This window comes from Gossypium arboreum, chromosome 10 (assembly GCF_025698485.1).
Source record: "Gossypium arboreum isolate Shixiya-1 chromosome 10, ASM2569848v2, whole genome shotgun sequence".
In the NCBI taxonomy this organism is placed as follows: Eukaryota; Viridiplantae; Streptophyta; class Magnoliopsida; order Malvales; family Malvaceae; genus Gossypium; species Gossypium arboreum.
This window is the reverse complement of record NC_069079.1, coordinates 9,619,070-9,629,553: the sequence shown is the minus strand read 5'-3', so window position 1 is coordinate 9,629,553 and position 10,484 is coordinate 9,619,070. Positions and strand designations below refer to the sequence as shown.

General features: G+C 33.2%; 2 long non-coding RNA genes across 2 annotated transcripts; both read left to right on the top strand.

Annotated features, from left to right (window-relative positions):
• The first annotated feature begins 539 nt into the window (after nt 1–539).
• Nucleotides 540–1,524, top strand: LOC108488719 (uncharacterized). Its single transcript, XR_001871804.2, has 2 exons — nt 540–953; nt 1,218–1,524. It is a non-coding gene; the product is annotated as an uncharacterized LOC108488719 (long non-coding RNA).
• Nucleotides 1,525–2,086: 562 nt separating this feature from the next.
• LOC108489541 (uncharacterized) lies at nt 2,087–7,223 on the top strand. Its single transcript, XR_008272606.1, has 4 exons — nt 2,087–2,586; nt 2,672–5,335; nt 5,411–5,473; nt 6,857–7,223. It is a non-coding gene; the product is annotated as an uncharacterized LOC108489541 (long non-coding RNA).
• Nucleotides 7,224–10,484: the final 3,261 nt, after the last annotated feature.

Here is a 10,484-nt window from a genome sequence, read left to right as displayed (position 1 = left end):
ATATAAATAGATTTGAAAGAAAATCTATAAGCACAAATAATTTTAAAAGAAAATACATAAAATAATATGAAATCAATAATATATATATATATATATATATATATATATATATATATATAAAATTGTATAACATAATGATGTAAAAATTATTTAACATAAATAATGTGTAGAAGAACAATTTAAAATAAGTAATGAAACCATTTTAAAATAAATAGTACATAAAAACAGGTTTATTAAGCGATATATAAAGTAATTGAAAGTAAGAATTAAATTTCAATCAGAATAAAACATGTGGTACAAATTATAAAAATGAAAAAAAATTAACAAATTATGAATCAGGATCAAAATAAACGCGCATGTAAAGGAGAGGGACTGATAGGGAAAATATCTCAAGCCCTCAAAACACAGCGTTTCAGCATAGATCTAAATGAAACAGAGGCAAAATCCCTGGGGCAAAAATTAAAAAAAGAAAAGAGAAATGAGACCTCATTGAAAAATGACTCAAAAGCGGAAGGACCGAGGGTGCAAATAGACCCTCAGTCCAAAACACGCGGATCCTAGGCGGGTTTCGAGTCAGAGCTTGGGATGGGTCGTTAAACGACGCAGTTTTGGAGCTATTGAACTCAGCCCCAAACGACGTCATTCCAATAGTTTATAAAAGGAAAAAATATATATATTAAAACAGATCATTTTTTTCATGTTTTCAGGAAAAAAAAAAGAAGAGAAAAAAAGGGGGGAGCTCTCTCGGGTCTTATTATCTGGCGATCGGACCACCGTTGGTCTGTTGCCGACGAACACCGCCTACGGTGGCCGGAGGCATGAAATCGGCCTCTTTTCAACTCGTTTTTCTTCCCCGACCCTAAATCTGCAGTCATAACACCTAAAAAACCCTCGATCGTTGAAAGAAATCGAGAAAACCATTCAGTTTCCTTCCTTTCGATGGCCCAAAAAAGGTAAAAAAATATGGTACCCTCTGTATATCTATCTGTATATATATTATATTTGATGTGTGTAGGCTAAAAAGCGTGAAAATATACCTTCGGATGAATCTTTTTTGCTATTTCAATTTTTTATGTATTGCTTTTGTAATCCCCCTTACAGATTACATTCGGCCTATTTTTATAGCCGATTTTCTAGAAAAAAATAAAATAAAAAAAATTGATTTTGTTATACATTTGCTGGCTATTCTGGAACTGCTTAGCTGTTTCCTCTCGCAGGTTCGATTGACGTGGATGTACAAAGGCCGTACAAAGGCAACACATGGGGTGTACGGCGTATAGAGGCGCTGGAGACTGCTGTTGAGGAAGCTACGATGCTGTGCTAGGGTTTCAATTTCTAAAGCCACACTCTGGGCCATTTGGGCTCATTTTAAGATTGGGCATGCAAATTTGGGTCAGATTGGGTTCTTATTGTAAAATGGGTTTTGAAATTTAGGCTTTAATTTGTATTTGGGCTGGTGAAGGTTGTAAGTGGACTATTTGGACTGTTTTAATTTGGATTTTATTTAATTTTTATTTTAATTTATTTTTGGTTTATTTACTTTTTGATAATTTATGGGCCCGAGCGAAATAAATTTATTACAGGAATTATCCCGTTTATGATTTGAAACCATATCATATCTCAAATCTAATGAAAAAGGATGAATTAAGACTAAAGAAAAAAGAATATACAATAATTTTAACTTTCATTCTAAGCTATTTCGCTAAAAACTTTTACTAAAAAAACTCAAAAAGAGAATAATAAAAAAAAAGAGTATACCATATTTTAGATACCATGTTTTAGACTCTCCCAATAATAACATCACTTGATGTCTTTTAAGCATAGACATATCTCAATTCCGTAAATCAGCTTTTCAAATGTTAAAGTTGGTAATACTTCCGTGAACAAATCTGTACTTCTCTATCATTTTTCTTCTCAATATCATAAATGATATTTTAATTTGGGATAATGGCATATTTGTCGCATATACATTGGCAAAATATTCAATGTGTCTTGTACTTTCGACCTTTAATTATCGACACGTGGCAATTTTCAGAAAGAAAGTCTGACATTTAAAACCTAGGGGCTTGCTAACAAAATTGACCATTTTATTTATGAAAGCAAAAAAAAAACAGGGGGCGGACAAAATACGATGGGTTTCAAAACATTTAATATCCATCAGAAAAAAATTAAATCAAGTTTCATGACCTTTGATCTGTAATCCCTAACCATTCCCTCCCCTTTTTTCTTCAATCTGAAATTCATAGTCATTCCCATTCCTTCTCATTCTTTTGATATCTTCCAACAAATCTAACACCAGGTAACTAAGATTCACTACTGTTGCATTAGGAAAAATGTTCCAACGAAAAAAGAACCCATTTTGCATGTTATTCATTTCGAAATATCCCACCTTTATTGATCTTTCAGTGTTTTGATTATTGAAAAATCTCGTATTTTGGTCGAACTATATTTCCATCTATCGAAAATTTGATCCGTTCACTACTGAACCGTACTTTCAAGTTGCTAAAAACCCACCTTCAAGAGAAATACATGTTCATATTTCGAGAAAACCTTACTGAAGTGAAACCCTGCTTTCCTTATATTCTGGTAAGACCCTATTTTCGTTATGGATATGCGATCAAGTTTCGTATTATTTTGGTAAGAAACCTAATTTGTTCCTCCTTTTTTTCAGCGGTTTTGTCTGTACAAGGTTATTGAAAAAAGAGGATAGTGGGTTTGTAAGTGTGCATAGGAATATAGACAAATTAGGCCCCTTTAATTTATCAAATCTGCCACTTATTCATGCAAAAAAAAAACAATGGACTTCTAATCAAATGTTGTGGATGATGCTTGTATAATATTTAATTTAATTGTTAAAATATTTTATTCTGATCAAATGTTGTGGATGACGCTTGTAATGGACTGTGCACTTTGAGATGGCCTTCACAAAACTCATGCATTTAGGTGATACATTTGTTGATAACCCTAAGGTAGATTATATAGGTGGGGTTGTTGAAGTGTGGGATGTATCCCTAATTATTTGTGACATGGAGATTTGTGTGAGTTGGTTATAGAGTCAGGGTGTAGGGGTGTTAAAAATTTGTATTATTTAACACTGAGTAGTTTAGATGTTGGTTTAGTTCTGTTTTGTGTTTGGGATAATAACTCTTTTAATCACATGTAGATGTGTGAATAAGCGAGAGGTCAACAAAGGGAGCTCGCAGCATCAGCTTGCACGTGCTAAAGGGAGTTCGTGGTCTCAACCCATGCATACACAAGGAGTACATGTGTCTAATATGCCCGAGGTTTGCTCAGAATGTCAGTCCAATGAATAGTGGAGTTAAATCATGAATAGTAAAATTAAGTCATGAACAGTGATAACATGTATAAATATTCGATTGTCCCTTTCAATGGAAATGAGCTGCGAGTTCCCCCTGTTGACCTCTTGCTACATTCCTCGCACACATCCCTTAGGCGAGTCTATCCAGGTTGCGGGTAGACGACCCAGATCTTATTTGGGTTTCGAGTTGGTGATCCTTAGCGTATAACAACATTAATGAGAATAGTGAGGGTGTAGATCCAACTTGTGAGGGACGTGAGGAATTTCTTAGAGAGTGCAAAGGGGTTGAAGAAGCTGAAGGTAGTGATGATGATCCATTAGAAAATGTTGAGTGGGCTAGTGACAAGGATAATGAGGAGTAGCAGTAGATTAACAATCTCTTTAGAAGTTTTAGGGATAATGTAGAAGATAGAGATGTTAGGCAATATGACATCCCAATTGAGATAGTTTTGGATGACCTTATCTTAGAAATTAAGAAAAGAAGGGCATCTGTTAATACTACCACAGTAGGTGAGTCTAGTGGGGTTGGGAGTGCAGCAGATTACTTAGAATCCTTAGATCTAGTGAGTAGTGATATTGATGAGGATGGAGATGTTGTCTTCAAGAAGTCAGAGAAGTGTTATTTTGACCTTACTAATCTAATGCCTCATTTTCAGTTAGGTTTGATTCTTGAGAGTCCAAAACAGTTCAAGTCAGCATTGAAAAGGTATGCAATTGCTAAGAGATTTGATTTTAAGTTAGCTAAGAATGAGAAAGACAAAACTAAGGCTGTTTGCAAATGGAGGGTTCTCCTTTTTACAGTTTATGTTGGGGTAGATTCAATGGATGAGCTTTTTAACATTCAGGCTTTTAGAAATCATCACACTTGCTCCATAACTTTTAAGAATTCTCGAGCATTATAAGGTGTTGGCAAAACATTTTTTACCTAAACTTAGAATTATGCCATATTTAAAACTGATCGAGATGGTGAAACTTGCTTAGGAAGAACTAAAGGTTGATGTGTCCTTGGGGATTTGTAGGAGAGCTAAAGACTTAGCAAATGACCAAATTAGTGAGAGGTATAAGTATGAGTTTAAGGAGGGCAGGTTTTGATGGGGCTATAGATTTAATGGTTGACAGACCTTTTTCTAATCATAGGCCTAGATTTAGTAGGTTTTATGTTTGTTTTAGTAGTATGTAAAAATGGTTTAAAGAGTGATGTAGGCCTTTTGTGAGTTTGGGTGGGTGCTTTCTAATGGGAATGTTGAAAGGTGGCTTATTGGTTGCTGTGGAAGGGATGCCAACAATCAAATATACCCTATTGCATGGGCATTGGTGGAAAGTGAAACAAAATATTCTTGAGGATAGTTTTTAGAGAATGTAAGAAATGATCTTCATATGATGAATGGTGAAAGATTTACCATTCTGAGTGACATGCATTAAATCTGATTTTTTCTATTGATTGAGGGCTTAATTGAAGCAGTTGGTCTGTAATTCCAGAAAATGAGCACAAATTCTGTGTTAGGCATTGGTTTGCCATTTAGAAAAGAGTTTTCAAGAGTTTAGAGTTGCACAAGTATTTTTGGAGCTGCAGCAAGGTAACATCAGAAGCTGAATTTCGGAAAATGGCATCTGCACTAGGTGAGGTGAAAAGGCAAGCACTGTTAAAAATATTGAAGAAAAAGCCTATACATTGAGGTGAGGCATTTTTCTCAGCTAGAAACCTATGTGATTTTGTAGACAATAATATAGCATAAGCCTTTAATGCTAGGTTAAGACAAGCTAGACACATGTCTATAATTTCCATGTTTGAGGAAATTAGACATTATGTTATGCACCACTTGCTGGGAACAAATTTTGGCCTGTTACAAACATGGGCGCTATTGACCCTCTACTACTAAGGAAGTTACCAGGCAAGCCAAAAAAGAGAGTGCTGAAGAGGACGAATGTAGTGGAATCAACTTGTCTAGAAAATGGAGGATAAGATGCAAAATATGTTTTATGTTGGGACATAATTCAATTAAAAAACAAGATAATGTAAGTTATCTCAATCTCAATTACTTTTTTTTTCTATGTTTTCAATATGGCTTCTAATCAAGTGTTTTTTTCAAGATTGACAATAATGGCAATACTGGTGAACTAGTACCCAAAAGCCCTACTTAGTCTGAAGTTGAGGTACATTTAATTGTTTTCCCTTTTATAGTACTCTTTCATAATCTTCAAGAGCAACACCACCAACATCTGCAGTAACACAAACAACACCAACAACAGCTTCACATGTAGCTCCACAACCACCAATTGTAGCAACTTGTTTTTCAACATGAATTATACAGCAATACCACCAATAACTCATGTACAAACACCTACAACAAGACCACCAATTGCTCAAACAACAACCCCGAAACACCAATTCAACCACCTAATAAAATATCAAAAAGGGGAAGAAAAATCATGGAGGGCAATGGGTTTATGTCAATTTGAGTAATGGTGTAACAACTCATTTTAAGTGGTGTCGAAAATAGTAGTTTTGAGACCACAATTTCGACGAGCGAATTAATATTTTTAATGTTTATTTAAAGTCTATAAGATTAATTAGGCTTGTCTAGAATTCTTGTTAAGAAATTTTAAGGTTTAAATAGTTAATTAAGTAAAAAAACTAAACTAAAAAAGTGCTAAAGTTTATTTCTATTAATTAAATGAGTCAAATGGTTATGGAAAGGTGAATAAGTGAACTTAAAAAAGAAATTATTATTGGACATTCATGGACAAATGTTTGTTACTTGTTAATTAAAATAACTAAGGGTAAAATGGTAATATGATAATTAAAACTAAACAAAACAAAAAAAAGGAAGTTATCATCTTCCTAGGTCATCACCTAATTTTAAAGAAGAAAGAAACCCACCATTGTAGAAGCTTGATTCATCTAGATAGTTTCACCTTGCATGGTATGTAATTTTCACTTATTCTTAGTAATATTTGTGTTTTTGTTATCGTATTAGATTACTTTAGCTCGCCTAGAGTCAATTTGTAAAATTATTAAAAGTATAGCAACTGACCATGATTGAGTTTGAATGTGTTTTGATTTTAGTTAATAGATTATTAAAATTTATTGTTAAATAAACATGTTTTGTTAAGTGATTTGTATTAATTTTAAGGTCTAGGGATTAATTTATTAAAATAGTAAAATTTATTGGTAAAAATGTGAAATTGTGATAAATATAGGCTGTTAAGGAACCCTATGAAAATGGTTAGCATGAAATTTTATTAATTGTAAGTTTCGTGTTTAAGGATTAAATTGCATAAAAGTTAAATTATTAGAGATAATTTCGTAATTTTACATTAAAGTGAGTTATTAAACTATTTGAATGATTTAATTGAATGAAAATATTATTTAGACCAAGAAAAGAACCAACTGGACATGAACTGATGAAAAGCGAAAGTCTCGTATGAGTTATAAACTTATTAATTTGTTTTTGAATTGTATGTTATTCAATGTTATGTTAGATATGATTTAAGTTGGTAATATAACGATGTTTTGGATATTTGATGGTTTAACAGTCTCAGTTTCGGATACCGGTCTTGGATGTCCTATTGATTGTTGAAGTCTTGCATTTGATGCGAATTCTCCACAACTAGTGTGAGCATTATTGAAAAGGTTACAATTACATGAAAAGACACTTTGTGTAAGTGTTTCCCGAGTATTCGATGTTGTTTAATATGGTTCAATGGGCACTTTAAGTTAAATGAAAAAGTATGTATACGAAATGAGCCATGATGTTAAGCATGGGAAATGAGCTATGATGTTGAGTATATAAATTTGATAGTATGATATGTGAAATTATGTTGAAAAGAGAATCTAATGATATATGATAGATGGTTTGTATATTGAAATTTATTTAATGAAATATTACATGAATTAGGTGAAGTTATATGCTCAATATTCACCTACCAACTTTGTGGAGTTTTTGTGTATAAGATTGAAATGTATGCATTTATTTTAATAATTGAATTCATGCTTGAATGGCTATAAATAATATATGCGGTAAGTTTAAATTTACATATACGAGTTTATTAAGCACTAGTTTACATAGTTGTTTTCTTTGTCTTGTAAATCATCGGGAAGCTTAATGGGTTGGAACTTTGTCAGAGGTCTATCACACTATTAGTCGACTATTTTGATAGTTATGATTATTTTGGCTATAGTTATAAATGACATGTATAGGGCTTATATGTAATAGGAGTTTTTGATTATACTATTTGGCTAATGTGATGTGGTTATGTCTCTTGCATATAGGTTTTGTTTTGACTTGTAATTGCATAAGTATGTTTGTCTTTTTTGTCACTTTAAAAGGCATTGTAAATATATGGCTTATGACTTATTCATATGAGATTGAAGTGGTTTAATGATGTGATGTATGTTTAGGTTATAATGTAACTTCAAATGAATTGATGTGTTATTTGAGGTGCCTTTTGATGGCATATTGGTTTAGTGTAGGATGAGTGAATATTTAGCATGTTTTTGATGTTTTGAAGTATGTTTTAAACATGCGAATGTTGGTAGAATTAGTGTGTATTAGTGTGTCTTGGTGTGCAAGAATTAGTTTTGGAATGGCTTGTTTTAGGGGTAACTTGTGTTGCATACGGCCTGAGACACAGGCTGTTACACTGCCACCCCATACGGCTGTGTTATTATTGTTCTTAGGTGTAGGTTTCACATGGTCTAAGACACAACTTGCGACATGGTCATGTGTTTCAAGTCAAAATGTAACACGGTCTGACAAACAGCTTACGACAAGGTCGTTTGACCCAACATCGAATGCGCACACGGCTTGCGACACAATTGTGTGGCCCTATTTTGAATATATACGGGCTAGGACACGGTCGTGTGTCCAAAGTAAGACACGGTCGTGTGTCCAGAGTTCGAATGTCTAGAAGGTCTAGGCTATGCCATACGGCTGTCTGACCTGTATTTTTTAAAATTTCATGTTTTCCCAAATTTTTCTATTTTGCTTCAAATCGACCCCTAATTGTTTCCAAGTTAATTTTTAAGGCTCAAACGTGTTTGTTTACTATGATTATATTAAGTTGTTAATTATTGATATTAAGATATATAATTGTTTTTATTTTGATGTTAAATGTTCTTATTAGTACGATAATGTTTCGTAACCCTAATATGGTGATGGAGACAGGTTTGATTGTTATAAATGGTCTTAAAAATTTAAATGTAAGGGAATTTATTCATTTTAAATAACTTTTGGTAAATGGATATAAAACGTATTTTTTTTTATTTATGTAGCTTGGAATGTAACACCCTTAACTCGTAACCGTCGTTGGAATAGGTTAAGAGGTATTACCTGACTTGTAATTCAATTCAGAACAATTATTTATCCAGAAACATCATAATTCAATCAATAACATTCATTCACATCCATTATGTACTTATATCAAACATATCTTTAATCATACATTTGGGACTAAATCGTAACATAATACAAATTTTAGAAACTTAGAAATTTTTTAACATTTCAACTATCGCATGCCCGTGTAAACAGGTTGTGTGCTTCACATGGCATTAGAGATGCCTGTGTGTCTAAGTCATGGCAAAACAGGGTATATATACTGACTTGTCCACACGGCCACAAGACACGCTCGTGTGCCAGGCTGTGTGAAAATTAGGGAGACTACTGATTTGGTTACACAGCCAGTCACATGCCCATGTGTCTAGCCTGTACTTGAAACTGACTTATCCACACGGCCTAGCACATGCCCGAGTGTGTGTGACCATGTAGCTTGCTCAAGCTCATTTTGAAATGGTCTTCGAATAACATGGCTGAGACATATGCTCGTGTCCCTACCTGTGTGGGCAAAAATAGGCTATTTACAAAGTTATACTGCCAGCCTAATATCACATGCATTCATGACCACAATTCACAACCCAATTGGCAATCATTTTATAACCATTTCATGTACAAAATATAACCAATTTCAAACAATTCATATCAACTCACTATATCTTGTCATTACCAACATATTCATACACACATACCTCATTTGATATCATTCAAATATACCAATTTTGCATTCATGAGTCAAACATGTATAAACCACATATTAAAATAACATTTACTAATAATTCAAGCCATATCACATAGCTTGTTCATATACCAAATTTACATCAATAACATTAACATAAGATGGTTATACTTCACAACCTATAAACTAGCTTATACATGCCATATTTACATATTTTTCATAAGTTCCAAAAGTACCAAAAAGTCGCCTGGATAGTGTGATAGTAATCTCCGACTTTATTCGAATCGAGCAAGCTTCCGAATCGAGCATGCTTCTGAATTATAAACGGAGTAAGCATTAAGCTTAGTAAGCATGTATAATATAGAATTAAACTTACCAAATGACAATAAGCATTATAACAAATTAAAATCCAACCCATTTGCTTATAATGTCTATTTACATAACCATTCATAAGTTAGTCATGTAACATTCATATAACACCAAATACTAATTATATAAGTATCTCATATATCATAATATCCATGAAATTCATATAATTCATGTAAATTATGTAACTTATAATTCATGTAAATCATATAGCTCTTATATCATATGATATACATATTTCATATCGGTATTATGCCCGTTGAACTTACTGAAATATCGAAGGATACTCGAGTGATACACATTAAGTGTATAATTTGGTAATCCGTTAATTTATCATCATTTTCGCTCTTTCGAGCCATGATCGGTAAGCTCCTTCTGAGCTGATAAACGGTAAGCTCCAAAGAGCTGAACGGTAAGCTCTATAGAGCTGAAACAGAAACGGTAAGCCTTGAAGAGCTACAACAATAAGCTTATACGAGCTATGGTGAGTCCGCAACAAATGCAGACGCTCGACCAAATGGTAACCCTAGTGACATGTCACTTGTATCCTACGACTTTTTACGGTTTAAACGGGATTCGTATTTCATGGTAAGCGTTATTTTAGGCATCCTTATTCCATTAATCACATATATTCAATCTATATACATTCATTTCAAATGCATACAATTAATTTAAAGTTAGATTCTAATTATACGAACTTACCTCGAGATTCTAATTATACGAACTTACCTCGAGTTGCTCGGATATCAACTAATGGCTACTTGTTAATATTTTCTTTTCCTCGATC